General features: G+C 38.1%; 1 protein-coding gene across 10 annotated transcripts in view; it reads right to left on the bottom strand.

Annotated features, from left to right (window-relative positions):
• Positions 1-14,528, bottom strand: part of LOC100154821 (spermatogenesis-associated protein 31D4) — a 191,497-nt gene that overhangs the window by 31,469 nt on the left and 145,500 nt on the right. The gene's annotated exons all lie outside the window — the stretch shown is intronic.

Genomic DNA, 14,528 nt, shown 5'->3' with positions numbered 1-14,528 from the left:
AATTATTAGAAGGGGGCCAGACTCATCCATTGCTCACCTCCCCAGCAGCATATGAAAGAGAAAACTGGAGAGTCATTAAAAAGAAAGTTCTTCAAAGATGAATTTATATGTAGAGATAAGAGAGGGATGTTTTCACCCAGCCTGGAGTCAATGGAGGAAGCTTTCAAGCCCATCACTTGGAGAAGCTGGAGTTTGTCAGATGAGTGAGGCTAGTATCTTACTCCCATGCCGGATATTTAGGAAAATCCACAATGTTGGAATTTGGTGGGACAGGCAAGGAAAGGAAAGAGTGAAATAACAGATAATGCCCATCTTACCCACTGCCAGATCCCAAGTTTGGAGTCAGCAGCGAAATTGGGTGAAATTCTTATTTATTTATTTATTTATTTTTAGTCTTTTTTTGTGCCCTTTAGCGCCGCATGGGCAATGTATGGAATTTCCCAGGCAAGGCGTTGAATCAGAGCAGCAGCTGACAGCCTTCGCCACAGCCACAGCAACGCCAGATCCGAACAATGTCTGTGACCTACACCACAGCTCATGGCAATGACAGAAGCTTAACCCTCTGAGCGAGGCCAGGGATCGAACCTATGTTTCCACGGATACTAGTCAGTTTTATTACCAATGAGCCATGACAGGAACTCCTTGGGTGAAAATTTTAAAAAGTGTATGAAGGACAGAATTTCTGGGTGGCTCTTCTTTGTTTAGGTTGAAGTAGGTTCTCTAATACTTGAAAATATAACTCTTCAATAATAGCCCAAACATGATTCTGCCTGAGCTATATTCAAGAGGTGAGGAAGAAAAAGTCCTAACACACATTAGTTATGGGAACACTAAAAAAAAATTTACATCACATTTTAATGTCCAGAAAAAAAAGTTGTTTCCCAATTATACCCCCACTAAATTCAGTTTATGGAATAAACTTACTATATGAATGCAAATTATCGCAGATGTATCTTCAATGTACTTTCTGTGAACATACCCAAACAATGCATCAGTGGGGTCCTGCAGGAAATGTGGAATGTTCAAACAGAGAAACTGAGGGGTTTACAAAGATGTGAGAGGGGCTAAGATCAGCAAACAGACCAAGGAGGGGGACACACCAGAGGGTACACAGAGGGAAACTTAGCACACCCAGGCCTGCAGAGGGAAGGGGAGGGAGCAGTGGTCCAAGCCCAGAGAGAGACAGAGCTAGCTTTTCTGTGATGTGCTGGTGCCTTGAACAGCAGCAGGCAAGAAAGCCCAGCTGGTCCCAGGCACGGAGCAGGAGGGAGACCAGTGAGAAGCTCACTGGGAATGGCAAATGGCAAATACTCGGTATGTATGTTTCAATTTCTAAATTCTGACAGATGCCATTGTAATTGATGTGCAGAATACTCAAATTACTTAAATCTGGTGATAAAGTATGAGTATCTCAGCAAAAATGAAACTATATTCCTCAAGGAGAAAAAAATTAACCCCAGGCCAAAGAAGTCAGCCATAAGAATATAGAAAATGTATTTAACCACAAATATTATTCACCTAAACTGTGATGAAAGTAACCACCAAAACAAATCTGGAAATAAAGATGCTATAAATGAAAACCAAAGAGAGTGATCCTATGTAAGATCACGAGTGAAGGCCACCAGCCCCGGACCCACTTCACCCACACTGACCTGTCAGCACAGACCATTAAGCGCCATCTCTTTTAACATCTTTGCTCAGACAGGCCCTCGAGGGTAATTTTTGACACCTGAAGTCTAAAACCACAAAACAATCATCTGTACTCCTAAGAATACAGAAAGCTTTGTCCTTCTTAGCATCTCAAAGGATCATTTTTCCCTTTGCATCATTTTTCCATTACTCTGCATTTTTATCTTTGTGAACCTAAAGTGGGGCACCTAATTTTTCCACATCTTTGTTTTTTCTCAATGATGATGTGGGGAAGTGAGATTTATTCAACTCATTCTTTCTCCCAAACTACCCTCCCAAAAGGTTCCCACATTCCAAACATGTAACACTCTTTGCAAACTCAACTAAGTGCAGACTTCTGTGTTTTTTCATTGCTCTTGTAAACTTTCTTCCTTGGCCCCACCACACAAACACACACACACACACACACACACACACACACACACACACTCTCTTCCTTCCTCTCTCTCTCCCCCTCCCTTCTACCACTCCAGTCCACCATCCAAGGAAATCCTTCAAGGTCCAATTTATTTTATTTATTTATTTATTTATTTTTGTCTTTTTGCCATTTCTTGGGCTGCTCCCTCGGCATATGGAGGTTCCCAGGCTAGGGGTCGAATTGGAGCTGTAGCCACTGGCCTGCTCCAGAGCCACAGCAACATGGGATCCAAGCTGCGTCTGCAACCTACACCACAGCTCACAGCAACGCCGGATCCTTAACTCACTGAGCAAGGCCAGGGATCGAAACCAACCTCATGGTTCCCAGTCGGATTCGTTAACCACTGAGCCACAATGGGAACTCCAAGGTCCAATTTAAATGTTATCTCTTCTCTTAGCTCTCCACTAATCTTTCCACATACCACACCCCTCATGCCTAACATAGTCAGTGCAGTTAAATATCCCCTCTCCTCTGTTCATCTGGTACTTAGTCCCTAAACTTTAGAATGGTCTTTATCACCTACATCACAATTAGTTTTTTCAGTGACCATTTTCTCAGTAGACTGTTATATCTTCAAGGCAGAAACCACACCATTTATCTCCACATCTCCAGTGGCAGCAGGAGGGGTTTATACTTAAGAAAGAAAAAGATTTTTTCAAGATGTCTTTAAGGTTTTGTAAGCAATATAAGTAACCCCTGTGCCTTCCCCTCTTCTTTGCTGGTACACGAGGGAAGGGCTATAAGGAGAAAGATGGTGGATATGTGAGCCTCCCACTTGGACCTTGGCTTCCCTTTGACTCAGAAATCAGGTCAAGCCCCCCTCAAAATATCTTTAACACAAAGATAAGACCAACATAGAATAAATCAAAATGACCTTTTGCTACTTAATTCTTAGTCATGTTCTAGATGTCAAGCTGCCTTAAAATGAGAGGTTGTTTGTTAATATCTTCCTGTTTATTAATGAGCAATGAGGTCGCTGTGTTTACAAAATGGGTTGTTGCTCCAACACATTTACACAGTTATAAATAAAGCAAACTGCAAAGAGATTAGCTGTGGAAGATCTGAGATTTCATTTGTTTTCACAAGGACTCTCCCAGTCACTTCACGCTTATGGCAAAATCATGACTGTACCCTAAGGGCTATTTAGCCTAGACTAAGTGGCTGTCACCAGCCCTGTTAATGCCGAAGCAAGCTCAGTGGAACTGCCTACAGACCAGGGAGGAGAATGATGTCACTTTGCTTTTAATATACCCCATTCTGAAGCCTTTGCATTTCCTTTGCAGTCAGTAAAAGACAGACCTCAAGTACAGGAAGAGAAATTTCTGTCTCTGAACTTTCAAGAGTCTTCTTCCTGCCCACCCCTCCCCTTGAGTCACGGTTACTTTGCTCATTAGATGGGTTCCTCAGGTACAGCAAGTTCCTATTATTTGCAACCCATTGTTCTCTAAAACTGCTTTGTAAACTCTAAAGGGCTTTGAAAACTCACTTGCTTTCCTGCCTGAGGTGGGGCTGCTCCTCCTCCAGCTGCAATTATCTGCACACAAATCACAACTATCCCCCCAGTGAGGATGGACTTTCCCTGATTTCTAAAGCAACCTATTAAAGCAGAAAGAACACTTTATTTAGAGAACTAAGGGCTTAGGTCCAAATCCTGGCTACATTACCAGGGCTGGGACTACGGTGAGGTGTGCAGGGGGCCCAGGGAGCAAAATTGAAGGCAATACTCCCTCTCAGATCTCCCTGGTCCTGCCCTATCCAGTACAATCCCTGTGAATTGTTTTAAAATTGAGGGCAAATTCATAGAACATAAAATTAACCACTTGGAAGGGTACAATTCAGTGGCATTTAGAATAGTCACGATGTTGTGCAACCACCACCTCTATCTAGTTCCAAACATTTTCATCACCCCAAGAGGAAACCTCATACCCAAGAAGTAGTCACACTTCATTCCTCCCTCCCTCCAGCCCCTGGCAACCACCAACTGCCTTTCTATCTCTATGGACACAACATGTGTGCTTTTGAGTAGTAGTACTAATAACTTATCTTGTGCCAAGACACCATTTGAAGAGTTTTAAGTGCATTAATTCCATTAATCCTCACAAAAAACCCAATGAGGTAGCCACTAATATCCCCAGGTAAATGGCTTATTTAATTCTCCATTATTTCTTCATCTGTAAATGAAGAAAACAGCAACACTCCAACAACAGTTTGCTAAGCACATTTATGTGAGAGGCCAGGAATAGCAAGAGGATTCATCTCTAACCAACTGGGAGTGACTTCCTGTAGAAAAAGGGAGAGGAATTCTTGACATAGCTCCCTGGAACAGAGTATAATCATCGACCCGTGCTGTCTGCCATGGACAGAGGATTGTGTGAAGTGCCATAAGAAACAGAGGTTTGCCTTCCCTCCTAGGCAAGTAAGAAAAAAAGGACAAGTGAAATGGAGACCCTGCCTCAATCCAGTCCAAGAGGGAAGCAGTTCCATATGAGTGTATTGAGGCAATGAAGGCAGTTTGTACAGTGTTAAGAACAGAAGTGTTGGGATTCAAAACAAACAAACAAAAAAAGGAATGTGTTTAAAGCTCAACTCTGAGTTCATAGGTAACATCTTGAAAAAGTTATTTCACCTTTCTTGTTCTCATTTCCTCTCTTGTAAAATAGCTAATAAATCTAATTCATAAAGTTCTGGTGGGAATGACACAAGATAATGTCAGGGAATGGCTAAGCATGATATTTGACACATAGTAAGAGCTTAATAAATGACCTGGAAATAAAATATATGTATTGTATATTATACATTATATTATATATTGTCATATATATTATATGCATTTTAATATGTGATATATAAAGAAGAGATAATGTATATATATATACTTATATACATTTTATATCTATACATATATACTTGCAAATAAGAAAATACATACATACATACATACATACACATTCTCTCCTCTTTATAGGGCATAGAATGGACACAAAGAAGGACTCCTCTACTTGTAATAGGGAAAGGAGGTCAGAAAAGCCTTCTAACAAGAGTAGGCCCCTTGAGATGATTCTTAAAAGAACAGACCCACATGCCTGCCTCATCCTGTTGTTTTTGAGGATTTGGTAATATTATTTATTTAAAGCATTTAGCACAATGCCTGCAGTCTACACATGCTAGCAAAGTATAAATGTTCCTGTTGGTTGCTTTATTATTCCATTGTGGCTCTCTGACTCAGTCAAGATTCTTGATAGCAGAGAACAGAAACTGCCTCCAGGTAACCCAAGCAGAAGAGAAATTTCTTCGAAGTGTCTCAGAGAGCTCAACGACTCAACACGAAGCAGGCTCAGTACAGAGGTAGGAACCAAGGGAGGCTGGGCAGCTGAGGACATAGCCAGGGACAGCTCCCTGGAGCAGCCCAGTTAGATCAAGGCCATGGACGCCATCACCACTGAGCCCTCGACAGAGCTGCCATCATCAAAAGTGAGTCCCAGTGTCTCTGAGATTTTCTACCACTCCCCCAGGATGTAACACCCTTAGTGAGAGAACATGTTGGCTTAGTTGAAGTCAGCTGTCCACATCTCAGATGCCAGTGGTTATCAAGAGAAGCTCTCTGCTCCTCAACTTCTATAGTAGGAAGCAGTGTCTTTTTTTTTCCTAAGAATCCCACGAAAGGTCTTATTTTAGAAACAGGAAGGGGATTTGGATATAAAATGTCAATAAAAAAATTTCAGCTGTCCCATAAAGAATACTGTTTGGACACAGCAGTAAGCATTGTACCAAAAATGTAGAAAATCATCATAAATCCCAGAAATTGATCTTCAAACTGTAAAATACCTAAGAACCAAGATTTTCAGGTCATCTTTGGGTATTTCATGCCAAACACATTGTGTATATTAGGAAGTCAATAAATAACAGTGAAATAAATATAAAACATATCAATGACTAAATGTATGATTAATATTAATCGTAAATAATAATTTCCTCAAATCTTTAAAAACTAGTCTAAAATGTTAATAATTTCTCTTTTTGGATTATATATAGGCCAATTTGAAATGTGAGATTAATTTTGTTCTCTTTACCCCTATTAAAAACTTGAGAGATTTTTTTAATGTGAGCATGAACATCTAGAAGATAGTTGGAGAGGAATGTGGGCTTATGAGTTGATTATAAAAGTTAGTTGTTAAGAGTTAGTTGATAATGTATTAGTAAAAGATAATTCTGATGCTCCTGAAAGATCTGTTCTGAGGTTACCAGGAACTACACAGACCTTTAGAGAAAAAGAAGGAGACAGAGGCAAGAAAAATGACTTCAGTAGAAAAACTAGTCTCAGCATTAGCACTTAAACATGCCCAACTCTCTACCATATGAAATAAAACCCTCTCTCTACATCTTCTCCTGCAGTACTTCTCCCTATTTCTACCCTTCCCTTGGCTGTTTCCAAACTTTTTGATCATTGTTATATCTATTTTTTCTACTTCCTCACCTCCCATTCATTTCCCAGCCCACTGCAGTCTGGCTTCTAGCTCCACTGCTTCACTAAAACTTGTCAAGGTCACCAGTGACTTCCTTCTAGTTAAACCTAATGAACACCTTTCCATCTTTGTCTTGGCCTCACAGGAGTTAGAGGTAATAACAACAACTTCCTCTTGGAAACATTCTCTTTACTAAACTTTCATAACGCAGTAGTCTCATGGTTTTCCTCTTGTGTATATTCAACAGCAACACGCTCTCTTGCATTTTACCAAAGACACTCAAAACTCAACATTCTCAGACTGAATCTGCAATCTTTCTCTGCAAGTACACTTTTCCTCAGATGCCTTCCCTCAAAATGAATCCCTCCCATATGCATGGTTGCTCAGGCTGAAGAATCGAGCATCTTCTTTGAATCTTCCCTCTCTCTCAGTATCCAACCAGGCAATCAGTGCTGATTATTACAGTCCCTGAATAGCTCTCAGAACTTCTACGTTTCTTCATCCTTTCTAAAACCACCTAGTCCACGTAATTCACTAAATAACTGAACGGTCTTAATGACCTCATGCCTCTGTGTCTCAATTTTCTAGTTTATAAAATGAGAAAGAATGAGATGCAAACTATAGCCTTTGGAGTGGCTAAGCAATGAGATCCTGCTGTATAGCACAGGGAACTATATCTAGTCACTTGTGATGGAACATGAGGAGGATAAAGTAAGAAAAAGTATACACACACACACACTTATATATATACTTATATATATATATACACACATATATATGCACTTATAATATCTGTATATATATATATATATGACTGGGTCACTTTGTTGTACAGTAAAAATTGACAGAACATAGTAAATCAACTATAATGGAAAAAAAAAACAAACTTAAAAAAAGAAAATGAGAAAGAATGAACACCAAGTTTCTTCCTTCTCTACATTCTGCAATTATAAGATTTTTTTTTTTTTTAATGGCTGCACCACAGCATATGGAAGTTCCTGGGCCGGGGATCAAATCTGAGCCACCGCTGCAACCTATACCACAGATGCAGCAACACTGGATCCTTTTAACCCACTGTGCTGGGCCAGGGCTTGAACCTATGCCCACAGAGACAATGCCAGATCCTTAACCTGCTGCACCACAGAGGGAACTCCTATAAGAATTTAAAACCAAGGAGAGGCTTCAGGATAAATCAAGTCCAGTGCTTTGGGAGACCATCTCAGTTTCTCTGTTTCAAACACGGAGGTGACCAAGATTGTGACTCATATGGTCCCATAGCACTGCTTTTAAGAACAATCTCAGGCTTTTCAGGATAATTTATAATAAAACTCTTCCTCTTAAACAGGGATCTGCCTTATGCCACATTCTGAGCTATAGAGAATATTTTAGGACAAGATTTCTAATGATGGTAACAAATTTATCTACCTTGTTTCATTAATTCATCTGAAAGCTTCTTGAGAAGAATAGGAGAAAGTTCCTAGTCTTGAAAATTTCCCAGATAGGAAAAGAGAAAAAAAAAGATCCTGTGTAAAACTTGATTCCATTTTTGTTGACCACCTCTTAAGTCTACATTAAAAACCCTGAATAACAGGTAAAGACTTACAGAGATTTGGGGGTGGGGACAGTGATGAAGGAGTTGGGTTGATTTTTTTAGCAAGCATTATAAAAAGAGAGTAAAGAATTTAGTTCAGGGCTTCCTACTAAAAAAAAATTTAAACAGTAAGCAGATGTGAAAAGTTAAGTGACACGATAACAGTATATTTCACTAATGAGTTTAATAGGCAGCCATTTTAACAGGAGAGAAAGTAGACTGAAAAGTGAGTAGCAGGGAAACTCAAAGGGGCAAGATCCAAAAAAAGAAGGGACCCTTTTCTGCTCTGAGGATTCTTTCGGCTCTGTAGTGTGTTATAACCTACTGGTGAGGATATCGTATATCCACTAAAAGGTGCATCCATCAACTGGAGAAAGCTGTGTCATCTGTCTCCACAGCTCATTAGCAAACTGAAAGTGTGACCTTGCATTACTCTGATGAAGGGTTAATTTTCTAATCCCAGGGATGGAATGATTCTCTGAATGAGTAGGCCTTCATACAAAAACACAGACTCACATAGTATGAATAAAACACAACTGTAGCTGCCTTCCATCCTCCCGCGACCCAGTATGGAAGAAAAAGGAGGTTCTCTAGCAAAAAGGGGAGTTAAGGGTTAGAGTTTTGTTAGTTCTCCATGCAGGTACAGGTCCCACAGATGGAGGCAAAGTGTGATGTCATCTTTCTGAAAGACTGAGACCTTGGGAAAAGTAGGTCCTTCTAAATTGGTTACAGAATAATAATACTTCCAAAAGCTAACTGGAACAAGGCAACAGCCAGGTCACCTCTGACCCTCCCAGGCACAGAATATTTAGGTTCCTATCATTTACTGGGGCGTAACTGGATCCTGGCCCTTTGAAAAATGCCCACTATGCCAAAGCTAGGCTTTTTAGGCAAAAGTAACCTGTCAATCCCTTTAAAAGATGTAACTAAAAGCTATCTACACTTTCATATTGCAAATATTTTGTTGGGGCTTCATTTCAAACTACAATATAAGCAGTTTTCATATATTGTAAAGCTGCTTCAGATAGTTTTAAGTCCAATGCAGTGGATTTCAAACACTTTAGATAGCCACTCACAAAAATACATAGAATAATTTTTATAATAAATCAGTATACACATACAAAATGAATATAAAAGGTTTATGAAACTTTAATTACCCTTATAATTACCTTTAATTACCATATAATGCATTCTAATATTATTTATTCCACATTTTCTATTTTTAAAATGATTTTTATTTTTTCTATTATAGTTAGTTTACAGTGTTCTGTCTATTTTCTACTGTACAGAAAAGTGACCCAATCACATATACATATATACTTTCTTTTGCTCACATTATCCTTCTTCATGCTCCGTCACAAGCGACTACATATAGTTCCCAGTGCTATAAGCAGGATCTCAGTGCTTATCCATTCTAAATTCAATAGTTTACATTATTCCACATTGTTTCATTGTTGTCACAACCCCTAAAATTATTTTATAATCAACTAATGGGTCAAGATCTGCATTTTGAAAAACACCTAAAACTATAGATTCCAGCTGCTTTAGTCTGTAGCCTGGTGTCCAAATTTTTAAAAGACTTATTAAAATGCATCATAAATAAAGTATTTAGTGGAGGAAACTCAGTCTCCATAAAGAACATTGTCTTTATGGAGGGATTTCTACCATAATTCACCAAATGAATCATCAGCCTACACTTTGCAGAACAGAGATATGATCTGAACACTGAATAGAAATGACGTAAAATCAGAATCAGGGAGATCCCATCATGGTGCAGCACAAACAAATCTGATTAGGAACCATGAGGTTGCCAGTTCTATCCCCAGTCTCACTCAGTGGGTTAAAGGCTCACGGTGGAGCCTGTGAGCTGTGGTATAGGTCGCAGACATGGCTCAGATCCTCCATCGCTGTGGCTGTGGCATAGGCCAGCAGCTGAAGCTCCAATTGGACCCCTAGCCTGGGAACCTCCACATGCTGAGGGTGTGGCCCTAAAAAGCAAAAATGAAATAAAATAAAATAAAATAAAATCAGAACGGGGCTAAGAAAGGAGGACCACCACCAAATGCAATGTGTGGTTCTTCTGGAAAACACAAAGCAGCCCAGAAGAGTGAGATGAGGGGAACAAAACAGAAAAAAATATGTTAATGAAGAAAAGATCAAGCTTGCAACTTGCATCTCCAAGCTTCATAAGATGCACTTGTACTTTCCAACCATGAGACTGAGTAATATTCAGGATGACTCCACTAATCATGTGGTCTTGAGTTTCTCAGCAGATATCATTTAAGTCATTTAAAAGGATAACTGTAAATTAAATTAGTTCATCCTAATTATGCAAAAATGATAAATTCAAATAAGCGAGGTAATTCTCTTCTAAATTAAAATTTTTTTTCAATCACTTGGCATCTCAAATCAAAGCAAATGGGTAATGTTACCAATTATATCAATTTGATTCTTAAATTTAAATACATAAACATATGATGAACTGAATTAAAATTCTTACTTGATATGCACTTAACTTATTAACATTTGCACCAGGGTAGGGAACCATATTCAAGCCGTGAAATAGGGTCATGTCCTTGAGAACAAAAAAAGGTTGCTTTTGTAAGAATCTAGCAATAGAACGAATCCCCAAAATCTATTAAAGTTATCCCACAGGAAAAATAAGGTAGAACACACTACAAAAGGTAACACTATGAAAGCCTATGAAATACTTATCAAGAAAAATATTTGATAATAAAAATATTCAGTTTTAGTAAGCTATATGATAATGTATTAAGCTTTGACATGATTGCACTTATGAGCAGAGGACTTTCGTAAGAAGAAAAGAAATGGAAATTTATTGACTATCTGTGTTTTGCTAGGCAAGACTAAATACTTTCAAACATACTATAGCATTAGAAACTAGGAATCAGAGATGTTAAATAACTTGCCCTGGGTCACACAGTGCTGAGTGACAGAATTAGAAATGTAAACCCCACCTTGTGACTACAAATCAATTATTCTGGTCACATCTATGTCACTTTATCCTGAACCTGTCCTCAAAATTCGATAGTGCTTAAACTATTTGCTTAATTATCTAAGATTTCTGATTCATGTCAATTCAGATTCCAATTTCACAGCTAATGAGTAATAAAATGATCTTTAAAAGAAAAATAAACATGTATTTTGGATGGCATTGTGAATCTCTCACACAGTTGATATAAAAATATCTCATGTAAGGATGAAAGAATTATCTATTGTTATATAACAAACACACTAAAGCATAGTCGCTTAAAAGAATAACTTATTCTTCTTTCTTACTGTTCTGTGGAATGACTGGGATTGGCAGGGCAATCCTTGCTTAGGGTCCCCTAGGAAGTGCAGTCAGATGTCTGCTGGAGTTCCAGTCATCTGTAGGTTCAACTGGACTGGACGTCAAAATGCTTTACTCATACGACTGACAGGAGGTGCTGGTTATTATCTTATTTGTGGCTGCCAACTGGAGGACCAACATGCAGCCTCTCCATGACATTTGGGCTTCTCTCAAAGTGGTGACTGAATTCCAAAAGGAAGCATCCCAAGAGTAAATGCTCTGAAAGACCCAGGCTTCTTACAACCTAACCTACAAAGTCCCAGAAAGTCACTTTCACTGAATCTTATTTGATGAGCCAGTCACGAGGGCCTAGGAGTAGGGATTTAGGCTCCACTTTTTGACGAAAGAAACAACATGACATACAGGGAGGGAAGGAGACTACCCATCGCACCTTAGCCTTTTGCCTCCCATCCTGGCATCTCTACTTCATCTGAATGAGTTAAAAGGGGAAATACAATAACATAACAATAACATAAACTAGTTTGTTGTATTTTATCTCTTAGGATCTGTCTCTTTCTCTGGAAACACAGGACTTCTTGAATGAACGAATGAATGAATGAAAGTCTATCTCTCGTTTTTCCATTCTACTCTTTTTTCCCTTCTTTATAGCTGAAGATAAAAGGTAAATATATACGTATATATAAATATTTAAGGTAAATATATATGTATATATATTTATTTATAAGCACCAAAATATTCTTATTAGTTAGTAAATCATATGGTTAATTTCTATCCATATCTCCCATTTGATATCTGCCTGCATCATCATCCTATATGGTAAAGTAATAACAGAATTTTTTTAATGCAGTTAATGGAAAGAATAGAAAGACTGGTAAAAAAGCAAAGCAAAACAAAACAAAAATGTTATCAAGGGAAGAAGGAAAATATAAGTGGGAAGGGAAATAAATCAAGTAGACCTAACAGTATTAAGCCCCAGTGGCTGAAAAGACAAAAAAGAAAAATTCTCCCCACTTATGATTCTGTACTTATCCCTTCCTTTTGAATCCACTGCCATCATTACCAGTGTAGTCCAACTTTATTTTTTTCACATTTCGTGCATTGAGCAACATTTTTTCCCCAACTTTGTTTTTTAATGCCTGAATCATTGCTATGTCATCTCACCTGATCTCCCTGCCTAGAGTCTTTGTCAAAACCACTGTTTTCTTTGTGGTGCTCTTGATTTGAACCAAACAAACCCACAAACATTAAATGACTTCTGAAGGATAAAGTCCAATAGAAGCACTTTAAGGATTGTCATAATCTGACATAACTTTTTGCCAGTATTGTTTCTCGTCTCCCCTGCATGAAACAACTGATTCAGCCAGAGCTGAATAGGATACAATGAGTAGAGTACCCTGACATAGAAGAATGAGACTAGATCTCACTATTTCTCATCATGAAAAATATAAAATCTGAATCAAGGAAAATAATAAATAAAAATATTATGTTTCACAAAGCAGTGTGGCAAAATTCTAAGTTCATAATTATATGGCCCAGATCATCTCTGAATAGAGCCTTTTAATTTCTGTCTTCTATCCTTTGCTCTAACTGATCTTAATAGCGGAAGCTTTCCCTGCTGTCCTCTGCCTCCCCAAATCTTTTCTCACCAGGATCCCAAGATCTCTTCTTCATGGAAAATTACATTAGCTGATTAATTTGCAAGTGTGATTCGCAGTATTATTCTGGACCTGAAATATGTGTTAACACTATGGCATCTGATTTCATTCTCTGTGGAATCCAAGTTCCATTTCAGTTTTGACGCTGTTGATTTATTCAGTATATAGTAGTTGAAAGAACAATTTCACCTCAGTTTGATAGATAATTCAACCAGTAAGTACAAATTTGATTTGCAATAATTACACATAGCAATTACAGAAACAGTTAAAAACACCATTGGTAATATGAGAATTCTTTGGGAGCCCAATATGAATGAGATTTCTAAAAAATAGTATATTTGAAGATAATGATGGTTGTATACATGATCAAAAAGATTTTGTAGTGAAGGAAGTTTATTGTCAGATGTAATTAAACCTGTAGATGCATCTTAAAAGTACAGATTTAGGGGGCAAGGGAAGGGACTTTTTGAAGCAAAATACAAATTAGAAATAATTACAGTTATGATCATGGAAATGTCAACATCCATTTCATCAAGAAGAGCTCAGTATTCTTCAAAGTTCCATAGAGTCCAGGAAAGCATTAGTGTAAGACCAAAGGCAGCTTTGGGAAGAATATACTTTGAAGTATTAAGGAACACAGTGATTGGCAACAGCAAACATAAAAGTGGACTAAAGAGTAAATATCTTCTATATATGGAATCTAAAAAATAAAACAAATGACTGAACATAAAAAAACAGAAACAGACTCAAAGATATAGAGAACAAACAAGTGGTTACCAGCGGGAAGAGGGAAGCAGGGAGGGGCAAGATAGGGATAGGGGATTAAGAGATACAAACTACAATGTATAAAATAAATAAGCTACAAGGATATATTGTACAGCATAGGAAATATAGCCAATATTTTATAATAACTTTACTTATCTATTTTTGCTTTTATTTAATTAATTTATTTATTTTTAGGGCCTCACTTGCAGCATATGGAAGTTCCCAGGCTGGGGTGGAATCAAAGCAGCAGCTGCTGCCCTATGCCACAGCCACAGCAATGCCTGATCTGAGCCACATCTGCAACCTATGCCATAGCTCAGGGCAATGCCAGATCCTTAACCTACTGAGCAAGGCCAAGGATCAAACCCTCATCCTCATGGATACTAGTTGGGTTTGTAACCCGTTAAGCCAGCACAGGAACTTCTATAATAATTTTAAGTGGAGTATAATCTTTAAAAATTGTATATCACTCTGTTGTACATCTGAAATATTGTAAATCATCTATACTTTAACTTTTGAAAAGTGTAAATGTTTTGATCGCCAACAAAAATTTTACACGGCAAAATCTTATTGAAAAAATTAGTTTTATTTTTCATGCCCAATGTTGAATGTGGATGCAAGTTATTATTTTCCC

This window comes from Sus scrofa, chromosome 1, assembly GCF_054392235.1.
Source record: "Sus scrofa isolate SSC_HxYL_T2T_F1_AM1 chromosome 1, Sscrofa_HxYL_maternal_Yorkshire_Landrace_v2.0, whole genome shotgun sequence".
Lineage (NCBI taxonomy): Eukaryota > Metazoa > Chordata > Mammalia > Artiodactyla > Suidae > Sus > Sus scrofa.
This window is presented reverse-complemented; position numbering and strand designations above follow the sequence as displayed.